Source organism: Heterodontus francisci, chromosome 21 (genome assembly GCF_036365525.1).
Source record: "Heterodontus francisci isolate sHetFra1 chromosome 21, sHetFra1.hap1, whole genome shotgun sequence".
NCBI lineage: Eukaryota > Metazoa > Chordata > Chondrichthyes > Heterodontiformes > Heterodontidae > Heterodontus > Heterodontus francisci.
The window spans coordinates 25,840,301-25,866,572 of record NC_090391.1 but is presented as its reverse complement, the minus strand read 5'-3'; positions in this window follow the sequence as shown (position 1 = coordinate 25,866,572).

Here is a 26,272-nt window from a genome sequence, read left to right as displayed (position 1 = left end):
CTGTCCAATGCTTATGTACTGTTAAGCCTTTTAATGCATTTTCCCAATCAACCTCAGCCAATTTGCCCCTGATACATTCATAATTTGATTCGATAAAATTTAAAACCTGGCTTCAGATTGAACTTGTTGTGAATGCTGCATGCATTCAGGGAGAGTGCCCTTAACCTTGTCTTCTTGACATTCTGCATTCTAAGTCCAGTTGATGGTCGCTTTTGTTTCGCCTGCCTTCCAATGTCACTTGCAAATTTTCTACCTCCAGTTACCAGGTTTACTTCCTTCCAATGTGAGCTACCTCTCAGTTTTACATCGCCCTGACAAGCTAGTTCAAACCCTCCCCAACAGCACTAGCAAATATCCCTACAAGGATATCTGGTCCAGTGAAGGTTCAGCCCATCCATCTTGTACAGCTCCCATCTGCCCCAGAACCAGTCCCAATGCCTCAGAAATCTTGACCTCTCTCCTACACCTATTCTCCAGCCCCACGTTCAATCGATCAATCCTTATATTCCTTTGCTCACTAGCACGTGACACTGGGAATAATCCTGGTATTACTGCTTTGAAGGTATTGCTTTTTAATTTCGTTCCTAACTCCCTGTAATCTGCTTTTAGGAACTCATCCCTATTCCTAACTATATCAATGGGACCAATGTGGTCCACGACCTCTGGTTGTTCCCCCTCCCCCAGAAGGATGCCATGCAGCCGCTCTGTGACATCCTTGACCCTGCCGCAGAAACGCCTGTCTGATCCTCTGACTATTGAATCCTCTATCATATTGCTCAGCCACTCTTTTTATTCCCTTCCTATACAGTTGAGCCACCCTTGGGGCTACGGACCTTGCTCTGGCTAAACCCCCCTGAGGACCCATCGTTCTTACCAGTTTTCAAAATATAAAACCGATCAGCAAGCATGCAAGGGATTCCTGCACTGCCTGCTTGGTTCTCTTAGACTGCCTGGCGGTGATCCATTCAATATTTGCCTGCATGCTTCTAACCTGTGGTGTGACCACCTCCTTAAATGTGCTATTCACGTAGTCCTCTGCCTCGCGGATGCACAACAGTGATTCCAACCACTGCTTGATTTTCGAAACCTGGAGCTCAAACTTCTGAAGCCGGTGACACTTCCTGCAGATATGTCCGTCCAGGACACGTGGTGTTTCCATGACTTCCCACATACCACAGGATGTGCATTTCACATGGCCAAGCTGACTTGCCATAACATAACTTTTAAAACGTTTGACGACAATGATAAGCAAAATGACTCATCAGTTGCCCACCAATTAACTTCCTCCCCTCTACCGAAACGAGAGGCAGCTCCTGGAGGCTGAAAAAAAGGTAGAAGAAAGAAATATAGAAAGGAGCCCCTCCGTTCCGCACCAAACTCCAAGTTGGGACTCTCTGTGCACTCAAATTTATTTTCTTCTTAATTTATAGTTCTTCTCCTTACCGATCTCCCTTAATTGACAAACTCCTTTCTTCACTCTCTGTGCAATCCAGCAGCACTCAGTGCAGACAAGCACCTTTAAAAGTCCCCTGAAGGTATACTCTTGAAGCAAAGCTGTGCCAGCTCTGCTATAACTCTGCGAAAGCTCAGAAACCAGTTTAAGCTCGCGAACTAATTAACGAGCTACAGTTACACTCAGAGTGTGAGCATACCCCTGTATAAACTGTAAGAAACCTAACTAACCTCTTAACTGAAACAGGAATTTCAATTAATTGATAGATGTAAACAAAACTCACTTCCCAAACTCCCTTCTTCACACTCAGTGCAGACATTGACCATTCTGATATTCATAAAGGCAGCTGTAATGCCTTCTCTTGACTTTTAGGTTATGTTCGACAGACCCACTTCCCAGAGTCATAGAGTCATCTTACTATTGGGTGATTCCTCACTAATTGGGAACCCACAGGCTGGAATGATATTTTGACATACCACATCGCTCCTACGGACCCAAATGGTTAGTTTTTGTATGGTACAGAATTGTATATCCAGAGCTGGACACGTTTGGTAATTCCTTATCAATTTATGTGGGTATTGACAATGTTTATTCATCAGGACTATGTCAGAGTCTTCAATCTCACTGATAAACTTTGCTTGGCACAATTTCTGAGGCTGACCTCCATTCTTTACTAACAAGGGTAATGCCAATACCACCTCATCTTGGTCGGGGGCATTACCATCTGGTGCATCATATTATCATCTGTTTCCTGGATTGTTTAATCCAGCCTATCAGTAGTTCTTAATGAATAAATCAAGGATCTGATTACCCTCTATGTACACCATCTCTTCCGTATCAAAATTTCCATCAATTTTGCATACAGCCTACACATGATACCTCTAGTAAGGTCTGGATATTGGTCAGCCTCATTGTTTGCCTGCATCAAATATTTTACATTATTCTGCTTTTTCCAACTCCCACTCTAATCCTTCTGTAAACATAATACATTATGATGCTGTCTCAAATTGACAATTTCTTGTTGATTCATGTCCGCATGTAATGCTTTTTATCATAATTCTGTGTCCAATTGTTGAGTCAAGCCTCACTTTCATTACAATTTAAAATAATTCTCCTGAAGTTCCCCATCTTTTATCATACCTTGGTTCCGATTTTCACTTTTTTTGCTAACAATTCCTTTACTAATTCCCCGATCGCTATATCTCATAATTGTGAATAACTCCCTCCATCTAATCCAGTTGAGAGATTCAAGCTGATGTTGAACACAAGCAGTCCAATTTCAAAACCTGCATCATTACACAATACACTTCCCGAATCCATACACTTTTTAAACAAGGTCAGGCAATTCTTTTCTTTTGGTGCAGTATCATTTCTTGGTTACATGGTTAATTTAAACTGGGCAGGAAAGTCTCACCACTCGTCCTCCGCTATTATCACAGTGCATGTTCCCTTTCCACGTCCTGACTGTCGCTGCCAAATACATGGCCAATTTAGTGACTGAGTCTGTGTTTGTCCCCTCCCATCTGCTCCAGGGGAGTATCGCTGTTCTCCCATGTCTCGAATTCCCATTATCCAGGGGAACCTACTTATGGTTATTTCCCAATAGCTCAATGTCTGATTTGTCTGAGTGATATTTTCACAAATACATTACAACTGTCCCTCAGAATGGAACAGCAGCAGTCGGTGGCAGAACTGGGATGAGGTGGATCCAGAGCAGCAGCAATTGGCAGATGGACCTAGGAGGAGGTGGATCCTGAGCAGCGGCAATTGGCAGGCTGACCATTGAGGAAGTGAATCCGGAGAAGCAGTAGTTGGCAGGCAGACCTGTAAGGAGACAGATCCGCAGCAGCTGGAGGCCCGAGGAGGAGGTGGATCTGAAACAGCGACAATCGGCAGGCGGACCTGGGAGGAGGCAGCTCCAGAACAGTGGTAATCGGTAGCCAGACCTTGGAAGAGGCAGATCCAGAGCAAAAGCAGTTGGCGGGTAGACCTGGGATAACACAGATCCGGAGCAGCGGTAGGCAGCAGGCGGACCTGGGAAGAGCTGAACCTGGGAGGAGGTGGATCGGCAGCCAGCTCTCTGTCTTTCTCAGGGTGCGCTGAGTTTCAAAAGACGAAAAGTAAATTTACAGTGAGATCGGGGTCAACTGGAAGCTGATTGGTTGGGTACGTAACAGCTGTTATTGCCAGCAAATAGCTTAAAAATGAGGGTGAAAAGTTCTGTTTTTTAAAACCCTCAAACAGCTACCCTGTAAGGGATAAGGTTAGTACTTCTGAGGTACTTTATGTACTGTAATTTATTAGTAATTATTAATTAGAAAAGTGGTGTTTGGACAGAGTAAGTCTGTGAGTTTTGTGTATTGGGTGGGTGGGTGGGGGAGGGGGTGTGTGTAATTTACTGACTATGGAAGCCAGGTGCTCTTTGCTGTCCTTTTCTTTTCTGCCATTTCAGCCTCCACAGTACAAGGGATGAAACTGATTGGCAAATAACTGTTAAGTTAGTCCACTTATTACTTTAGCAATCGTTAGCTTGCAAGGCTAAGTAATAACAGATCAGCTCGGCCAAGTGGAATGTACCTGCTGTGGCATCTGGGAAGTCATGGACGCACCATGTGTCCTTGACAAATATATCTGTGGCAAGTGGAACTGGCTGCAGAAGCTTGAGCTCTGGGTTTCAGAACTTGAGTGGAGGTTTGAGTTACTATGGTGCATCCACGAGGCTGAGAACTACATAGATAGCGTGTTTCAGGAAGTAATCATCCCGGAGCTTAAGAGCGCACAGAGTGAGAGGGATTGCATTGCTGCCAGACAGGCAAGAATATCCAGGCAGGTAGTACAGGAGTCCACAGAGGACTTCCCATTTTATACCCGGACTTCCTTTCTGAGTACCAATGGGCTAGAGAGTTCAATTGGAGAGGGCAGTGAGAGTCATTACCATGGGTATCTCAACAGTGCAAGGACGGCGGAGAAATTACAGGAGAGCAATAGGGATAAGGGATTCTATAGTTCAGGGAACAGATAGGCGTTTCTGTGGTTGCAGACGTGATTCCAGGATGGCACGTTGCTTCCCTGGTGCAAGGGTGATGGATATCACTGAGCAGCTGTAGGGAATTCTGGAGTATGAAGGAGCACAGCCAGAGGTCATGGTCCACATTGGTATCAACGATATCGGAAGAAAGAGGGATGAGGTCCTGCAGGCCGAGTTTAGGGAGTTAGGAATGAGATTAATAAGAAGGACCTCAAAGGTAGTAATCTCAGGAGTCCTCCCAAGGCCACGGGCGAGTGAGTATTGAAATAGGAGAATACACCAGATGAATGCATGACTGGAGAGATGGTGCAGGAGGGAGGGTTTCAGATTTCCTGGACATTGGGACCGTTTCTGTGTTTCTGTCTGCACCTGAACTGGACTGGGATAACCATCCGAGCAGGAAGCTTTGCTAGTACTTGTTAAACCAGCTTGGCAGGGAGATGGGAACATGAGTGCAGTCACAGATAGGGCAATTTCAGGACAGGGAACAGGAGGCAAAAATTAGCGAGTCAATCTGAAAGACAGAAGAGGTAAAGATTAAAAGTGTGTAGCACAGGAATTTGGCAGTGTTAAATGGTATTTAAATCCAAGGAGTATAGTAAATGATGCTGATGAGCTGAAGACACAGATTGACACATGGCAGCAACTGGTAGCAGAGTGAAGCAGTAGACAGTGGACCTAGCAGGAAAGAAACTTGAGCGGAAGCTACAATGACCAAGACGGGGCTCGAGGCCCTCACTCATCTGGGAGCATAGCAGAATGGCAGACAACGCACCGGGGAGTGGAGTGGAGCGGCAGACAACAGTCTCCCTGCCTCTCGCTCTGGCAGTGTCGGTGCGTGCTGACTTTTTAAAAAAAATTTATGAAATCACAGGAAATCTGTAAGCTGATTGGTTGGTAAGTAACAGTTCTTATTGCCTGTAAACAGCTAAAGTTTGTAACTCTCAAATAGCTATTTTATGAGTTGTAAGGTTGGTACTCGTAAGGTCTCCGTCTGTGTAATATAATAACAATTAATAATTAGTTAGAATTGTATTATTTTGACAGAGAGTAAGGCTGTGAGTTGTGTGTGAGGTATTTTACTGACCAAGGGAAGGAGGTTCTCTTTGCTCTCTTCTTTCTCTTTTTTGCTTCATTAACCTCCACGTTACAGGAGAAGTACATCACTGACAATAATTGTCTGTGTGCTGAGAAGAGCAGCAGAGGTGGGAGATAAAAAGTGGCGGCAGAAAACCCCTTCTACTTATCTCTACCTCTCAGAGCCAAAGTGTGACATCACAGGAAAATAGGTAGTTAATTGGTGGGCATCGATTCTATGTCTCTTTTTGGCCAAGTCGTTTCAATCAAGAGACGTTATTACGGCTGAAGCGTACAGTTAAGAAATTCACTTTTAAAATATTTAACACCCAAATTAATTAATTGAATAGAATAGAGATGGCTGGGCAGGTGATGTGTTGCAGCTGTAGCATGTGGGAGCTGGTCGACGCCGGTGCGATCCACGTCTGCAGCAAGTGTTGGCTGCTTGAGGAACTTCGGCTCTGAGTTGATGAGCTGGAGTCCGAGCTGTGGACAGTGCGATACATCAGGGAGGAGGAGCGTTACCTGGACAATGTGTTTCAGGAGACAGTCACATCCTTTAGTTTAATTACATCAAATTTGAAGTGTGGTCAGGGAGAGGTGTGTGCGACTGCGAGCGAGGCAGATATAGAGATTCAGAATTTAGCTTTGGAGGCGCCTCAGCCAGTGCCCTTATCCAATAGATATGAGGTTCTTGATCCCGGTGTGGACGAGGGCACAGGTTGCAGGGAGCATGAGCAAACTAACCACAGCACCGCGATTCAGAGTGCCATTCAAATGGGGGGAGCAAACGGAAATGTAGTAGTAATAGGGGATAGTATTGTTAGGGGAATAGATACTGTTGTCTGCAGCAAAGACAGGCATTCCCGAAGGCTGTGTTGCCCACCTGGTGCCAAGGTTAAGGACATCTCCTCTGGGATGGAGAGGAACTTGGAGTGGGAAGGGAAGGATCTAGTTGCCATGGTCCACGTAGGTACCGATGACAGGGGTAGGAATTGGAAAAACGTTCTGCTGACGGGCTATGAGCAGCTCAGGGATATATTAAAAAGGAGAACCACAAAGGTAATAATGTCTGGATTACTGCCTAAGCCACGTGCAAATTGGCATAGGGTAAATAAGATTAGAGAGGTAAATGCGTGGCTCAAAGATTACCGTGGTTCCAATTCGTGGGGCGCTGATACCAGACTGGGGAAGGAGATAACTGTTCCGTTGGGGCAGTCTCCATTTTAACCATGCTGGGGCCAGTGTCCTGGTGAATCGTAGAATTAGGGTTGTAGTTAGGACTTTAAACTAATTACTGGGGGATGGGGGTGGGGGTAGGGGGGTGCTTCAATTACAGGAATGTTTAAAAAAACAGAAAAGAAACGAGAGATCAGAGGTGCAGGGTAGTGAAGAGGCGAACGGTAATCAAAGACTGACAGGAAGGGGCAGAAAATATAAACAGAAGGGTGCAGCAGAAATTAGAACCAGAATGAGTAATAATGGTAAATAATCAAAGCTTAAGGCTCTTTATCTGAATGTATGCAGCATTTGTAACACAGTAGATGAGTTATGGCACAAGTAGAAATAAATGAATATAACTTGATAGCAATTACAGAGATGTGGTTGCAGGATGATCAAGACTTGCTACTCAATAATCAAGGGTATTCGACCTTCTGGAAAAATAGGAAAAAGGAAAAGGAGGTGGGATAGCATTATTAATAAAGGAAGGTATCTGTGCGGTGGTAAGGAATGATATAGTTTCAATAGGTCATGATATGGAATCAGTTTGGGTGGAAATAAGGAGTAGAAAAGAGAAGGCGTCCATGGGTGGGAGTCGTCTACAGGCCCCTGAAGAGTTGCCTCACTGTTGGACAAAGTATAAATCGGGAAATAATGGAGGTGTGTAAGAAGGCCGCTACAATTGTCATGGGTGATTTTAATCTGCATATTGACTGGACAAATCAGATTGGTAGAGGTAACATTGAAGATGTATTTGTAAAGTGCATCAGGGATTATTACTTAGAGCAATACGTCGCAGAACCTACCCGGGAACAGGCTGTTTTCGATCTAGTAATGCGTAATGAGGTAGGATTAATAAGAGATATCATAGTTCAGTATCCTATCGGGGGTAGCGATTACAACTTGATAGAATTTCAAATTCAGTTTGAGGGCGAGCAACTTGGGTATCAAACCAGTGCACTCAACTTAAACAAGGGCACTTACAGAGGTATGAAGAAAGAGTTGTCGAAAGTGGTCTGGGAAAATAGACTATAGGAAAGGTCGTTGGATGATCAATGGCAGGCATTTGAGCCGATTTTTCATAATGCTCACCCTAAACTTATCCTGGTTCAAAAGGATGGACTCGATGAGAAGCGATCAAGGAGAATATCCATTCAAATTCTAAGGCAGACAAAGTGGCAAAAACTAGTGGTAGACCAGCACATTGGGATTTTTTTAGGAACCAGCAGCAGATGTCTAAAAAGCTACTAAAGAGGGAGAAAGTTGATTATGAAAGAAAATAAGAAAGAAATATAAGAACAAACAGCAAGAGCTTCTACGGGTATATAAAAGGAAAGAGAGTAGCTAAAGTGAGAGTGGGACACTTGAAGGATGCGACTGGAGAATTAATAATGGGGAACAAGGAAATGGAAGATAATTCAAACCCATATTTTGCATCGGCCTTCACGGTGGAGGATACTATAAACATCCCACAGATATCAGATAAGCAAGGAGCTAGTGGAAGGAAAGATCGTGTAACAATCTGTATCACGAGGGACAAAGTATTTCACAAACTAATGGGACTAAAGGCAGACAAGTCGCCACGAGCTGATGGCCTACATCCAAGGGTTTTAAACGATGTGGCTGCAGAGATAGTGGAGATATTGGTCGAAATATTCCAGAACTCACTGAATTCCGGGAGTGTCCCAGCAGATTGGAAAACGAATGAGAAGCCACTATTCAAGAAGGGGGAAAGAGACAAAAAGCAGGAAACTTTAGGCCAGTCAGCCTGACATTGATCGTTGGGAAAATGATAGAGTCCATTATTAAGGAAGAAATAGCAGGATATTTAGAAAAGCGTAACGCAATCAAACCTAGTCAATATGTTTTTGTGGAAGAGAAATCATGTTTGACAAATTTGCTAGAGTTCTTTGAGGACATAACAAGCAGAGTTGATGAAGGGGAACTGGTAAATGTAGCGTATTTGGATTTTCAGAAGGTATTCGATAAGGTGCCACATAAAAGATTATTGCACAAGATAGGCGTGAACATTATTGGGGATAATGTAGAAGCATGGACTGAGGACTGGTTAACACACAGAAGGCAAAGAGTCGGGATTATGGTTTATTTCAGATTAGAAAGATGTACCTAGTGGTTTGCCACAAGGGTCAGTCTAAGGGCCTCAATTATTTGCTATCTATATGAATGAATTGGAGGATGGGGCAAAATGTAATATATCTGAATTTGCTGACGATGCAAAAATAGGTGGGAAGGCATGTTGTGATGAGGACATACGATACCTGCGAGGGGACATAGATAGGTTGAGTGGGCAAAAATTGGCAGATGGAGTTTAATGTAGGAATGTGTGTGGTCATGCACTTCGGTAGGAAGAAGCAAAAGGTAGACTATTATTGAAATGGAGAGAGACTCCAAAAAAGTGCAGCGCAAAGGGATTGGGGTGTCCTTGTGCATAAAACAGAAAAACGTTAGTGTGCCGGTGTAGCGAATAATTAAGAAGGCAAATGGAATTTTGGCCTTTATTGCGAGGGGATTGCTGTTTAAAAATAGAGATGTCTTGTTACAACTGTATAAGGTGTTGGTGAGGCTGGGTTACTGTGTCCAGTTTTGGTCCCCGTATTTAAGAAAGGGAATACTGGCATGAGAGGCAGTTCAAAAGAGATTCACTCAGCTGATGGAAGGGGTTAACTTCTAAAGAACGGCTAAATAGTTTATGCCTTTATTCATTAGCGTTTAGAATAATGACGGCCGATCTTCGTGAAATGTATAAGATTCTGAGGAGACTTGACAGGGTAGATATTGAGAAGATGATTTCACTAGTGGAGGAATCTCGAACTCGGCGATATGTTTCCGCTCAGAAGGTAGTGAACGTCTGGACTTCTCTTCCCCAAAGAGTTGTGAAGGCTAGAGCTCTGAAAATATTGAAAGAGGAGGTAGATAGATTTTTGAAATATCGAGGGGTGTTGTACTATGAGGAGCTGTCAGGAAAGAGGAGTTGAGGTCTGGGGCAGATCAACCATGATCTTCTTGAATGGCGGAACAGCCTTGAGGGGCCGGATGTCCTACTCCTGCTCTTATTTCTTCTGAACATGATATCGTTGCTATAACGGAAATTTGACTTAAAGAGGGGCAAGGATGGTAACTCAATATCCCTGGATATAGAGTTTTCAGGTGGCATAGAGAGGGAGATAAAAATAAGTAGGGGGTGTTACAGTATCAGTTAACAATCAATAACAGCTTTGAGGAGGGATGATAAGCTAAATGAATCATCAAATGGGGCGATATGGGTGGAGCTCAGATATAACAAAGGCAGCCACAATGCGGGGAGTGTACGCTAGACCGCCGAATAGTGAGAAGGAGGGAGAAAAACAAATATGAAGGCACAATTCTGACTCTAAAAAACACTCGGCAATAACAGTTGAGGATTTCAACTACCCCAATATCAACTGGGGTACAGTGTGAAGGGCATAGAGGGGCCACAATTCTTGACATTCGTTCAAGAGAACTTTTTTTAGCCAGCATGTAACAAGCCCAACGAGAGGAGGCACAATTCAATATTCCGTTTTCTGTAATGAATCTGGCCAATTCGAGGAAGTAACGGAGGCTGACCATGATACAGCAAGTTTTAGCATAATCATGGAAAAGGACAAACATAAAACAGGTGTAAAAGTTCTAAATTGGGGAAGGCAAATTTCAAGAAACTGAGAGGAGAGCTGTCGAAAGTGAATTGGATACAGCTACTTGAAGAAAAATCAGTATTAAACCAGTGGGAGGCATTCAAAAGCGAGATGCCACAGGCACAGTGTAGGCATGTCCCCATAATGAAAAAGGGTGTTACTGCCAAATCTAGAGCCCCCTGGTAATCTATACGCTTACATAGCAAGTTAAAGCAGATGAGGAAGTTAACATAAATAAAAGTAAAATACTGTAAATACTGGAAATCTGAAATAAAATTAAAATAAATACTTGAACTGCGCCCCCTCTCGTTGGGCTTGTTACGTACTTCAGTAAGGCATTTGATAAGGTTCCCCATGGTAGGCTGATGGAGAAAGTGAAGGCGCATGGTGTCCAGGGTGCACTAGCGAGATGGATAAAGAACTGGCTGGGCAACAGGAGACAGGGAGTAGCAGTGGAAGGGAGTTTCTCAAAATGGAGACGTGTGACCAGTGGTGTTCCACAGCGATCCGTGCTGGGACCACTGTTGTTTGTGATATACATAAATGATTTGGAGGAAAATATAGGTGGACTGATTAGCAAGTTTGCAGACGACACTAAGATTGGTGGAGTAGCAGATACTGAAGGGGACTGTCAGAGAATACAGCAGAATATAGAGAGATTGGAGAGTTGGGCAGAGAAATGGCAGATGCAGTTCAATCAGGGCAAATGCGAGGTTATGCATTTTGGAAGATCCAATTCAAGAGTGAACGATTCAGTAAATGGAAAAGTTCTGGGGAAAATTGATGTGCAGAGAGATTTGGGTGTTCAGGTCCATTGTTCCCTGAAGGTGGAAACGCAGGTCAATAGAGTGGTCAAGAAGGCATACAGCATGCTTTCCTTCATCGGACGGGATATTGAGTACAAGAGTTGGCAGGTCATGTTACAGTTGTATAAGACTTTGGTTCGGCCACATTTGGAATACTGCGTGCAGTTCTGGTCGCCACATTACCAAAAGGATGTCGATGCTTTGGAGAGGGTGCAGAGGAGGTTCACCAGGATGTTGCCTGGTTTGGAGGGTGCGAGCTATGAAGAGAGGTTGAGTAGATTAGGATTATTTTCATTAGAAAGACGGAAGTTGAGGGGGGATCTGTTTGAGGTGTACAAAATCATGAGAGGTTTAGACAGGGTGGATAGCAAGAAGCTTTTTCCCAGAGTGGGGGATTCAATTACGAGGGGTCACGAGTTTAAAGTGAAAGGGGAAAAATTTAGGGTTGATATGCGTGGAAAGTTCTTTATGCAGAGGGTGGTGGGTGCCTGGAACGCATTGCCAGCGGAGGTGGTAGACGCGGGCACGATAACGTCTTTTAAGATGTATCTAGACAGATACATGAATGGGCAGGAAGCAAAGAGCTACAGACCCTTAGAAAATAGGCGACATGTTTAGATAGAGGATCTGGATCGGTGCAGGCTTGGAGGGCCGGAGGGCCTCTTCCTGTGCTGTAATTTTATTTGTTCTTTGTTCTTTGTACTGGCTAAAAAAGTTCTCTCGAACGCAGGTCAAGAATTTTGTGCCCTCTGTGCCCTTCACACTTTTTCTTTCGCAATTGATATTTGGGTAGTTGAAATCCTTAACTATTGTTGCCCTGTGATTTCTGCAGTCAGAAATGTGCCTACATATTTGTCTTCTACCTGCCTATCACTATTTGGGGGTTAGTAAAAAGAAAGCCAATAGGATACAGTCGGATGTCGCAGGTTGGATCCAGAATTGGCTCAGTGACAGGAAACAACGTGTCGTCGTCGATGGATGTTTTTGTGAATGTAAAGCTATTTCCAATGACGTTCAACAGGGCTCAGCGTTGGGTCCATTGCTTTTTGTGGTATACATTAATGATTTGGACTGAAAGGTGGGAGGTAGGATTGGGAAATTTGCTGATGACACAAAAACTGACCGTGTAGCTGATAGACCATGTATAGCCGTAGACTCCAGGAATATGTCAATGGCTTAGTTGAGTGGGCAGAAAAATGGCAAATGGAATTAAATCCAGGTAAATCTGAGGTAATGCATTTGGGGACGGCAAATAAAGTGAGGGAATACACAATAAACAGGAGGGTATTGAGAGGGGTAGAAGAAGTAAAAGACCTTGGAATGCATGCCCACAGGTCCCTTTAGGTGACAGAACAGGTAGATGGAGTGGTGACGAAGGCATATGGAATACTTTCATTTATTGGCCAAAGTATAGAATTCAACAGCAGGGATGCAATGCTGGAACTGTATAAAACATTGGTTAGGTCACAGTTGGAGTATTGCATACAGTTCTGGTCACCATATTAATTGAAAGGCATTCTTGCTCTGGAGTGATTACAGAGGAGATTTAAAATAATGTTGCCAAGGCTTGAACGTTGCAGCTATGAGAAAGGAGTGGATAGGTTAGGGTTGTTTTCCACAGAACGGAGGAGGCTGAGAGGTGACTTAATTGAAGTATACAACATTATTGGGGGACTAGGTAGAGTAGACAGGAAGGACCTGTTTCCCCTCGCAGAGAGGTCAATTACCAGGGGGCAAGATTTAAGATGATTGGTATAAGGTTCAGAGGGACCATGAGGAAAAACCTTTTTCACTAAGAGGGTGGTGGGTGTCTGGAATTCACAGCCTCGTACGGTGGTAGAAGCAGAAAACCTAAGTTCTATGGACATGCCCTTGAAGTGCTGTAACCGGCAAGGATAAGGACCAGGTGCTGGATGGTGGGTTTAGATTCGGTGGTTATCTTTTTCGGCCAGCTCATACACGACGAACTGAATGGCCTCCTTCTGTGCCATAACTTTCTTTGGTTCTATTGTTATATGCACTTCAAATCCTTCATCCACCTCTACCACATAATTACCTTCCTGCCCATTATACCTAATGATTTGGTCTTTTATGTCACCCTGTAGTATTATTAATGCTGCTAAATAGCTTGTCGTATTTCGTGAGGCAACATTTTCATACTGGCATGGGCAAGTCCTGTTATTATGGGACAAACATTTAGAACAACACAATTCAGTCGTATTTTATTGTGATATTAATCAGTGCGCTTCATTTCCAGCTCCCTGTTTATCTATTTGTTTTTCATTCGTAAACGATAACATCACGGAAACTTGAAAAAGTGCATTCCAGGCAGACGTCTTGCTCTTGATCATCTTTGTAGTCTTGTCATGTATAATGACAAGTTACCTGTTCTACAGTACCCTACAGATTTGTATCTGGTGTCCTTTCATTGTAAGGATTCAAGGGTCCTGTCTTCCATTCCTGGAAATGAAATTCCCAAGCAGTAATAGTAGCATACCATCGAACATCATTGTCACTACTTCACTTACGGACAAAAGACCAAATGTAACATTTATTCTCATTTCAACACCTGTCCCCTTCTATTTCCAGGATTTATACTGATCTCTCGTATACGTCATGTACGGCATTTTCTTCCCTCGTATTCGGTTGGCCAATTTAATATTCGTTTCTGACAAGTTGTTCACGATTTCAACCTTCCCAGTCAGCCTTACTGGAAGGCCAAACGAAATATTTATTTTCAGCATCACTTGATCGTCGATTGTGTAGGGCCTGGCAGATCATGGGCGAATATCTGGATGCTGAACCAAATGTGCTTGGGAAAAGTGAGAGTGCATTCAGGAGTTACATAAACGACTGGGGCATGATTGTTCAACATATCTCAATGTGATATCAATACACAACTCAGTGAATATCAGGCAAGCATAGGTACAAATTGTTAATCGTTCGCTTTCTCTTGGGGACAGTTGTGTTCTTGCATGTATTGATCAATGCAAAGATATAAATTATAGCCTGGCCACAACCATGAATGGTGAGATCAAAGTCCCCCAGACACCCTAATAACTTGATTGGATTAGCCCGAAAACAAAGGAAGACTTGTCTTTAATGTTTTGTGTGGCATGACCTTGGGGGGCTGCTGAGTGTAAATGTGATCTGTTATAGATGAGACAACTAGTATGAGGAATGCATGAGAATAATGCACTGAAGACTGGTCTCAGGCTTGGCCAGTCACGCTGGAAGCACCACTATATGAAATGCTTAATATGTCTCAGGGGATTGTGAACACACACTGCATCACTATAGATTGAAACGTTTTATTCAAAGCTCTGACACATCTCTCAGAGAAACCGACCTTCTACATTCAGCTTAATGTAATGAAGCTCTGGACATCGCTAAGCACAATGGGAGCTACAGCAGGTAAGACATTCAAGTAAAGGAAAAAAAAAAGTAACTCCAAATTCAGGCTGAACCCCAAAAATAAAAATTCAATTATTCACCTTATGGATATCAGTAAAACAGGACTCGGTATTTTTTTGTAAGTATCATGATGATGCATTGTTATATGGAAATGCAATGATGAATAGGTTTTGAACCATGTTTCCTATGCGATGTTGTTATGAAAATGCTTCCTTTTTTTCGGACAATATGTTGTCAGGAAGCCATCTGTGACCTGGGTTCAGGAAACGTGTTATCATGGAAGCCACATGTTAAGGTTTGTGGACGTTTTTACGACCACTCAAGTGAAAACCCCCAATCAAAATATATCATTCTGATTGCGGTGGGAGCAACACACTGTTAATTAAGTCCCGTTGCTCCAAAGTTCGCACAATATATTGTTAAGCTTTCCAAATCAAAGAAAGCAGCAGTCGATTTGATTCAATATTGTAACACCCGAACAAAGTGAAGCAGGCCATGTACCTTTACACATAAACAAATTAACGGTTTACTAAAAAAAACTAAATTCTTAAACAGTAATAAGGTAGACCAATATGTAAAGGCATTATAACTTCTTATTTAAAAAAAAATCTAAATCCCACATTTGCATACATATGCTCATGTGGTAGTTGTAAAAAAGTAGAAAAAACAATGAAGTCGTTGCGGATTCCACTTCCGACGAACGGTCTTCAAATTCAACACAGTCAAAGTTCACTTGCGGTCTTCCAACGTACTATGCATTCGAGCATCCTACCAGAGGTAGGAATTCGGCAGTTCAGTTCAGCAGCTGAAGCATTAACTTCTTCTTTTTGCCAGCAATCAACACAGCAGATCAATAATAATATTTTTTGAAGGAATTAATCTGTCTTGACGTTTTAGAATTTTGAGAGTGAAACGAGACAAATTGTCTTAGAGAGAGCTCCCCTCTTTCCTTCACGTGCCAGTACGGCTGTGTCTGTCTGTCTCTGTAAAACCAGTTTCTGCCAGCCCGTTTCAAAGCCAAAAATGTTACATTGAAGACCTGTTCTCCCTCTCTGTATGGTGGTTGCCAGGTAAGCAGAATGCATTTTCGCTTACAGTCTTTGGAACTTGCTGCCTTAAAGCAGTATTAATCTATAACATCTTTAAGGGCGCACTGTAATATTTCCCGAGGAGAAAAAAAGGCACAGTTTCGTGACACTTTTGCCCCTGTCAAAATGAAATGCCATTCCCGAAATGTGTTTCATTACAATACAAATAAATAAATAAATACATAAATTGATGAAAACCCGTCACATTTTTCCAGGTTACACACGAACTAAAAACTTACAGCATTCCCTTTATACCATCACCATCTATATAAGTTAAGATGTTTAAATCCGTGACAAAGCGTCGCTGTTAACATTATTTTCCCCCTAATTATGTACAACCCTGTGACGGTAAGGCTGTGACAATGGAGCAGTCTCCATCTAAAGATTCTAGTATTTCGGGTTTTAAACTTTTCCACAAATGTTAATGAGTTATGGTCAGTGTATATTAATATTTCTTTACAGTCCTGACGTATGTTTGAGATCCAGTAAAAGTCCCAATGCTTCTTTTTTTATGGGCAATATTTTCTTTCTGATGACAATTTAGTTTTCTGGAAAAATCCTCTGCTGCCTTCTCTATGCCCGATTTGTCATCTTGCAACAGGACTGTACCAACTTCCAGGTCATGAGCATCGAACACTAATTCAAAAGGTTTACCAAAATGTGGAGCATCCAACATTTGTTGGGATTTCCTTTAGCTGTTCAAAAGCTGCCTGATATTCATCTGATCACACCACTTTGTTGTTCGTTTTTTGTAGCCAGTCAATTAACGAACCAGCACCATTCTAAGGTCCAATACAAATTTCCAGCAACAAAAAATGCACATCCCTAAAAATCTAATTACTTCCCGTTCAGATTTACCGGTATGGACATCCATTAAGGCTTGAACCTTTGCTGTTTTTGGAACTACCTGATCTTGCCGTACGATGCGTCCGAGGTAAGTTACTCTTGCCTTTCCAAATCCACTTTTTCCCAAGTTTAGCATTAAGTACACGGTTTGTAACTGTTTAAACATGGGTTTTAGTTGGTTTCATTGTTCTTGGCAAGTGCTACTGTATATTAGTACATCATCGTGATATATTGCACATTTGGGAGCACGAACTACCAGCTGGTTCGTTAATCTTTGAAAAGTTGCTGTGTCATTTCTTTTTAGCCCGAATGGCATCACCCAGCACCCGTAAGGACCGTCAGGTGTTACAAAAGCTGATCTGTCTTTGGCTTGAGGAATCAAATGACATTTACTGTATCACATTTAACAAATAGAAACTTAGCGCTGCCTACTCTGTCGATGCAATCATCTTAGCGGGGAATCGGGTAGGAGTTGCTTTCATTGCTGCATTGACTTTTCTATAATCTATACAAAATCGGGTTGACCCAACTGGTTTAGGTGCTGGAACTACTGGTGAATTCCAAACTTTTTTGACCAGCTTCGATCAAATTGTTTTCCAGCATATACTGGATCTCTTCTGTCATTTGGACCTGTTTGTCTGGACTCAAGCAGTAAGGACGTTGTTTTAAAGGAACTGTTCCCCCTATATCTACATCATGGGTGATGAAGGCTGTATATCCAGGCTTATCCCTACAAACTCTTTTAAACGTTGTGAAAAGCCTGGTTAGGTCTTCACTTTATTGTACCTCGAAGTGCAAAAGCATGTGGTTTAATTTTTCTAGTCATTCTGTATTCGCACATCTGATACTTGAAGGTTCATTCTGAGACTTTTCTATGCCTGCTTCTACCTCATTCTCACTATGCGTTTACTTCTAACAGTCCCGTTTACCTGACATACCTGTACTTGCTGATCTGCCTACCTGAGATACTATTGTGTTAGCATATTGATGAGACACAAGGGGTTCTTTTTCCGGTGATCAGGGTTGTCAATGAAGTAATCGACATTATCCATCCTTTCAATCACTCTATATGGGCCACTGAACCGTGCTTTGAATGGTTTTCCCTGTAATGGAAAGAACAGTAATACCCAATCCCCAGGTTGAAAATTGTGGACTTTTGCATTCTTGTCTGCCCATTTTTCATATTGACTTGGGATGCTTTAAGGTGTTCCTGAGATACACCTGAAGCTTTTGTGAGCCTTTTCCCGAACACCGATACATGGTCTGGTATCAAAGATTCATAGAAACATAGCAAATAGGAGCAGGAGTGCGCCATTCGGCCCTTCTAGCCTGCTCCACCATTCATTATGATTATGGCTGATCATCCAACTCAATGATCTGTTCCTGCTTTGGCCCCATACACTTTAATCCCTTTAGGCCCAAGAGCTATATCTAACTCCTTCTGAAAACATACAATGTTTTGGCCTCAACTGCTTTCTGTGATAGCGAATTCCACAGACTCAACACTCTCTGGGTGAAGAAATTTCTCCTCATTGCATTCCTGAAATGTTTACCCCGTATTCTTAGGCTATGACCCCCTGGTTCTGGACTTCCCCCCCACCGGGAACATCCTTCCTGTACCTACCCTCTCAAGTCCTGTTAGAGTTTTATAGGTTTCTCTGAGATCCCCCCTCCCTCTTCTGAACTCCAGCGAATATAATCCTAACAGACTCAATCTCTCCTCATTCATTCTTTTGTTCCAGGAATCTGTCGTTTATTAGTTTTAAAGGACCTCTTACTTCATGTCCCTAAATCAATCCGAAAGGACTGAAGCCTGTAGACTCATTTGATGAGTCGCTGGTGGCAAATAAAAGGAAGTTTAGGCCTTTATCCCGGTCATGTGGATATTCATGACAGTAGTTCTAATCATCGTTTTGAACGTTTAATGAAATCTTCCGAAAGCTCCCTGTGACTGTGGGTAATATGCTGAAGAATTCAACTGTCTAATCCCCAAATTGCCAAATGACTTCTTCAAATATCCTAGAAATTAAATTAAAACCTTGATCTGATTGAACATCAAGTGGTAACCCATATCTCGTAAAGAAATGGGTAAGCTTGTCTACTACTATCTAAGCCGTAATTTTCTTCAAAGGAATTGACTCTGGAAATCAAGTAGACTTATGCATGGTAGTAAGCATGATTTAATGCCTCGCTTTTGTTTTTGGCAAAGGTCCTACACAGTTTACCAATACCCTGCTCAATTGTTCCACAATCTCTGGTGTGGAACTGGTGGTGCCGATTTTATGGAAGCTTGTGATTTTCCCACCATTTAGCAGGTATAGCATGTCCTATAAATTTGTCTCACATCCTTTGTAAGACCTAGCCACTAATAATGTTGGCTTATGTGTGATTTGGTCTTCCAAAATCCCCGATGTCCTGCAAAATAGTGTTGTGTGCAAACCTTAATAATACTTGGTGATAATTAGATGGTACCACGATCTGTTCAACAACTGTCCAGTCTTCGTCTGCAAGTCTAAAAGGCGGTCGGTATTTCCCCCTCAAAACCCCGTTTGCCACATAATCGACTTCCAGAACTCCTTTTGACTCAGCTTCTGTCAGAGCTGCCTGTGCTTTTAGGTATTTCTCTGGATCAGCTTGCTGTTTTGTAACGATAGACGATCTGTTAAACATCTCATTTGAATTTTTATATCCCCAGATAAGGTTTCAGGTACTTGGCCATCTGTTTGTCGTGCCCCTAGTACCTCCTACAATAGATTCTGTTTAGCCATTGCTCGGGTGAGTGCACACACAGGGAATATTCCCAGAACTTGTTCCTGTAATGGCTCTGTTTCCTTAATGTCACTTTGTTCCTCTGTAATTCTACGAAAAACTGATACATTTAATACAGTCAAATAATTTCATGAGTCTCGATCAACTCCCTCTACTGACAAACTGCAGAAAGCTCCTACACGTATCACAGATATTACGTCGCTCTCTAGGCGTTCTTTAGATAAAGTAAGGGTCTATGCTTCCGCCAATTCCATGAACTAAAACTGTAACATTCCAGGTGCTCTCCGGTTGAACCTTATATCTTTCCCCAGCAAGAGGATTTGGGTTGCTCCTGTAAACCCTGAGTATAATGATAGGTTTTCCTGCCTCACTTACAGGATGTGCAGTTACTTTCCCCTTTGTCAAAAAGCCATTATATCTTTCGGTTGATTTTTCTTCACCTCTGCACTCCCTTCAGTTTTAGTATTTGGTTTTAAGCTGCAGTTAAAGCTATAGCTGGGTCTGATATACTCTCAGTCAGAATCGTTTCCTCTGCACTAGCTTTGCGTACCCCAATAAGTCATCTAGGTTTAGCTCACAATTTCCAGTACTCTGAACAAAGTTTGCACATTTTGTGGCAATGATAGCTCTTCGGCTTGAGAACCTCACTTCTACCCTCACCACCTTCCTTTCTGACCTGAGCCAGTGATCATGTGGCATCTCCAGCTGTTCTTTCTTGTCCATAGCTTCTTGCCATCCTTTCGCTCTCCAACTTTCTATTTTTCTCAGGTTGATGTGGGTGACAGAATAAAAAGGTTGGCTTATTCACAAGCTCAAAATCATCAGTATTTTCCACTGCTTGCCTAGCTTTCAAAACTTTTAGGTTATCTACATGAGTTGTCACTACTGAAGGAATGGAGAATTAACTCCAGAAGTTTCTCACATCTGGTTTCCGTCGTTACTGCCCATATCCAACGGTCAAAATTAATTTGATTTACTATCTCAAATTCGACTTATGTCTGCCCGGCCAATCTCCATAGGTTCCAAAACCTTCTGGCAGTAAGCTTCAGGGACTAACTCATACGCAGTGAGAATAGCCTTTTTCCCCATCTCAGAATCTGCAGAAGCCTCTTCAGGAAGTATTGCATAAACATCATGAACTCTGCATATCAATCATGAGCTCTGCATACCAATCTGTTTTGCATAAGCAGTGTCCAGCTTTCCTTTGATCATTTCATCTGTTTGGCTATCCTTTCAAAGTATATTAAAAATGCATCTACCTCTCTTTCTGGAACTTAAGAGGAGCGTGTATTAATTTAAACAACTCTTCGCTTCTTCCTGAGCTAAATTCAGATTCTTCATTCGCCGAATTTTCCTAGATTTAAGACTAACACTTTGTCTTAGTTCCATGTCGTTTACTGCAGCACTCCCTGAGTACTGATCCTCCAATAATGCAGCACTCCCTCAGTACTGCTTGTCCGACAATGCAGCACTCCCTCAATAGTGCACCTTCCGGAAATGCAGCATTGCCTCTGTACTGACTCGCCGAAAGTGCAGCATTTTCCTCTGTACTGACCTACTGACAGTGAAGCACTCCCTCAATTCTAATTCTCTAACAGAGCAGTGCTCTCACGAGCCTTAACCTCTGCCAATGGAGCTCTCCCTCAGTACTGAACGTCCGACTGTGCAGTGCTCCCAAATGACTGAACCACCAACAGTGCAATGCTCCCACAGTACGGATTTTCTGACAGTAGAGTGATCCCAACCTACCAAACGTCTGACAGTGGAGCACTCTCAATACTGACCCTCCGACAGTGCAGTTCTGCCAAAGTACTAAAACTTTGACAGTTCAGCGCTCCCTCTGGAATAACCCTCCAACAGCGCAGAGCTCCCTCAGTACTGGCCCTCTGACAGTGCAGTGATAGCACAGTAGTGAACATCTTACAGTGCTGTAATCCCTCAGTTCTATACCTCTGACAGTGCAGCGCTCTCTCAATGCTGACCTCCGACAATGCAGCACTCACTCAGCATTGACCGTTTGCCCAGTGCAGTGCTCCCTGAGCAGACTGCAGCACTTCCTCAGCGATGACCTTCTGACAGTGCAGCGCTTGCTCAGTTCTGGTACTGTCAGTAAGATGAAACTGGGTATACTGGTACACAAGCCTGTAAATGTGGCAGGGCAAGTTGAGAGGATTGATTTAAAAAGTAAGCGTGTGGATCCTGGGATTTATAAATAGAGGCATCGCTTGCAAATACATGTAAATTACACCTTTATGAATCATTTATTAGCTCCCAGCTGGAATATTGTCTCCTACTCAAGGCACCACACTTTAGAGAAGATGTCAAGGTCTTGGAGAGGGTTCAGAAGAGAATGGTGTAAGGGATCTGGGACTTAGGTTGATGTGGAAATACTGGAGAAGATGAGATTGTTCTACTTAGAGCGGACAAGGTTAAGGGAGATTTAATAGAGGCGTTGAATATCAGGAGAGGTTTTGATAGAGTAAATAAAGGAAAACAGTTTCCAGTAGCAGGATGGTCGGTAGCCAAAGGACACACATTTATGATAATCAGTAAAAGAACCAGTGGGGAAGATGTGGGGAAATGTTTTTACACAGTGAGTTGTTGTGATATGGAACACGCTGGCAGAAGGATGGTCGATGCAGATTCAATGGGAACTTTCGAAAAGGATATTGGATAAATACTTGAAGGGAAGAATTGACAGAGCTCCAGCAGAAAGCCGACAGAGGTTAACTGGATAATACTTTCAAAGATACAGTGCAGGCTCACTGGGCTGATTGGCCTTCCATGTGTTATTATTCTGAATTTTGCGTGTGTTATTTATAGAGAGAGAGAGAGAGAGAGAGAGAGAACTTGGGTTCAGCGTGGCACACACACGGAGGTTTACACTCTCCTTAAACAGTTTTTTTTTTAAATGAAGTGCCCCAGAAACCACCCAGCCAATACCGAGCTGTACCTGTCCTGGGAATGCATGATGAAACAGTGTAGAATAGAGAAATCTGCATAACCTCTCTCAGCCATGGGGGTGGTTGATGGAGATGGCGCAGAGGGAGCTTTACTCTGTATCTAACTCTGTGTTGTACCTGTCCTGGGAGGAATTGGTGGGACAATATAGAGGGAGCATTACTCTGTATTTAACCCATGCTGTACCTACCCTGGCAGTACTCAATGCTGACACTGGGTATAAATTGGGGGACTCACCTTTGGGGTATAATGCTGTGCCCTGTGCACTGCTTTCAGTCCAGTGCCATGTCCACCTGCTCCTGCACATCCACGAGCTGCCTGTTCTCTCTCTATTCTCAATTGTGAATATTTCCTGTATCTCAAAATTAAAGTCAAGCACATTAGTCAAATCGCTGGCTCTCAACTGAAGTACTTTGCATTAGCCTGGGAAACACATTTTAGGAAAGATGTAAATGCCTTGGAGAGAGGGCAAATGAGGTTTACCAGTTTGGAAAGAAGAGCGGGAGAGAAAGGTTTCAAGGCCTGGTCGCCAATGGAAAAATTGTTAAATTTGGCGCTCTGGAGGAATTAAAGTACGATTTTAATGGCAAGTGTAATAAATATGGACAAGAGACTAATTGTCCCTTTAAAGCATCTTTGTTATCATGATATGCTGGAAGTATTGGAACTTTACACTTTAGAGAAGGGTAGAGTTGGGGTGAATTGATTCACGTTTACAGGATGATGAAAGCAATAGATTTAGTTCCAGTTGAGTTTGTTCCAATTAAATGGGTTAATGAGGACCCTGGGTCATATATTTAAATTATACAATGTCTGTTCTAGGCTCGATGTCAGGAGATGTTTCTTTTCCAAGAGCTGCCCCTGTTTCTGGTTGAGGTTGACATTGCCTGTCACAAAATTGCAGGGGAGCTGCCCTCACACAGCAGGTGACAAGTGTAGAGTGGGGAATACATGTAAACTGGGCGTAACACATAGATAGTGGGAATCTCGAGCACATAGTGGGCACACATGGAGAGGGGGTGCCGCATGCGCACAATGGGTAATGCGCAGAGAGTGGGAGCTAAATGCACACAAAGGGTAACATCCGTGGAGTGGGAGCTGCATGTGCACAGTAGGGAACACGTGTCGGGTAATTTCTGCAACTTCCCCCAGTCCCTAAAACCCAGGCTGTTCCTACAACCCTCTGAGATCGCTGAGTTCCTCCCATTTTGCCTCATTTGTACCCCATCCTGATTTTAATTACTCCATCATTATTGGCCGTGCCTTCAGCTGCCTAGGCCCAAAACTCACGTATTCCCTCCCCAACCTCTCCGCCGCACTCTCCTCCTTAAGATGGTCTTCAAAACATAACTCTTCGATAAAGCATTTGGTCATCTGTTCTAATATCACCTTATGTAATTTGGTGTCAACAGCTGTTTCCTAATAGACATCACGGCCCATATTGGGAGAAGAGCAGGGTGATTTCTCCTCGTATCCGGACAAATATTTAACACTGAAACCACAACACTTTGAATCTTGTGGGATCATGCTGTGCTCATTTTGGCTGATACGTTTCCAACATTGCAACAGTGACTGTACTTCAAAACAAAAATTCATTGGCCACAAAGCTTAACATCAGTGCATAATACTGGTCTCCATGTTACAAAGAAAAGATAAAGTTGAAACCGGCAAAGTGCTAGATAGATAACAAGGATGATATCAAAACTGAAAGGATATAACTATGGGTCAAGACTGGACAGGTTGGGCCTCCTTTTTTCTAGAAAAGAGAAGATTCTGGGGTTACCTGATAGAGGCTTCAAGATGCTGAAGTTGCTCGATGGGCTAACAGTAGAGAAGATGATTCCACTTGTGGGAGAGACTGGGCCTTGGGACCATATTTATAAGATAGTCATGAATAAATTCTACAAGAAAATTAAGAGAAAATTCTTTCGCCAGAGATTTGTAAGAATAGGAAACTTGTCGCCACAGGAGTGGTTGAGGACAATACTACAGATGCATTTAAGGGAAATCTAAATATGTACATGAGGGGGAAATGAATAAAAATGTATGTTGATGGAGTGAGATAAAAAAGGATGGGAGGAGCTTCGTATGGAGCATAAAGGCCAGTACGGACCGATTTGAAACACTTTGGGGTGGTATGACGTCGTGAAAGGCGATGTATTTGAAAGGCAGGTTTATTCAGGCTCCTCTAAAAAGGATAGGATTAGGCTGTATCCTCCTCTGCCTGGTCCAGACCCTCTGAAATTCCAGCCCCGCACATAACTCTCCCTCTCTCTCTCACTCACCCTTTCAGACCCAACTTAAATCCCAGATCTTTGACCAAGCTTTTGGCCACCTTCCCAATATTTTCTTATATGGATCGTACTTACGTAAGATTTTTTTTTATATGACACACTTTGGGATCTTTTATTAGGTTAACACAGCTACATAATTGTAAATTTACATAAAACATAAGAAATAGGAGCAGGAGTAGTCCGTTTGACCCCTTGAGCTTGCTCCACCATTCAATAAGATCATGGATAAACATCCACCTCAAGTGCATCTCCCTGCCCTCTCCTTATCTCAATTAATTTCCGCAGTTTAATTAATCGAATAAAACACAGGCTTGAATATCTTGAACAACTGAGCATCCACCGCTCGCTGGGGTCGAGAATTCCAAACATTCAGCAACTTCTGAGTGAATAAACATGCCTTTATCTCGTCTAAAGTGGCTGAACCTTTATACCGAGATGATGACCCCTAGTTCTAGACACTGCATCTAAGGAGAAACAGGCTGTGAGCATCTACACTGTCAAATCCTCCAACAATTTTAAACGTTTAAACAACATCACCGCTCATTCTGATAATCGTCAGAGAATATAGGCCCACTGTCGTCAATCTATTCTTATTGGACAATCCTCTCATCCCAGTTGTTGGTTTCAGACAGGGCAACTTGATTTTTCTTTTGTATCCAGCTCCCCCGACCCTCGCTGTAGGAGTGCCAGAGATCCAGTGCAGTGGCGCCTTTCCCAGTGCGATTATATATACCGTAGGCAGGAGAAGCAGCACCTGAGCCACTAACTCTCCAGCCTTAAGAAATTCCTCATCCTCACCCCGTTCCAACCTATGTCCCGTCCATCACATCAGATTCTGTGATACGCTTCCCCTGCAAACCTCTCCGCTGTCCTCGTCAGAGCGGCCAATGCTTTTGACTCGCTTTCCATCGCTTTGCATGCACGATCAATATTTGAAATTCTCCATCACCCGAAGGTGCATGGAGAAATTTATACAAAAACCGTCGTTGCCTTGGCGACCAGTGAAACATCTGAGGCTTCTCGTTCCTGGTCCTGGCCAGTAATAGTTTAGGGTGAGGGTTCCGTTTGAGGTTAGGGTTCATATTAGATCAGGATTCACATTCATTTCCAATCAGAATGGGTTGGTACTTGGCATTTGGAGTTAGGTTGTGGTGAAGGTTCGGGTTGGGGTTAGGATTAGCTTTAAGGTTACAACTAGAGTTAGGTTCAGGGTTGAGGTTTGAGTAAGTTTTATGGTGACAGATAGGTTTAGGTTTTGGGTTAGGTTCAAGATAACAATTTGGGTTTATTTTGGAGTTCGGGCAGGGCTAGTATTGCGGCTTTGGGTCATGGTTAAGTTTAGAATCAGTCTTGGAGTATTGCTGAAAGTAGAGACATATTGTCGCAGCTTTTCTTCCTGCACTCATCAGGACAACCGAAAGAATAGCAATGTAAGGGAAAACAATAAATATATTCTGTATGAGAAGAGAGTGCTGATTGGTTGGCAAGTGAACTGTAATTGCTGAAGGCTTTGCCATGGAAAACGCACCCGTTTATGGTGACTGACAGTTAACCGTCAAGCTTTCCTTGAAATTTAAACCTGGCAGCTTGACTCTGATTAGTCAAGGCACTGCCATTAGTAGTGAACCAGCGATGGGCTGT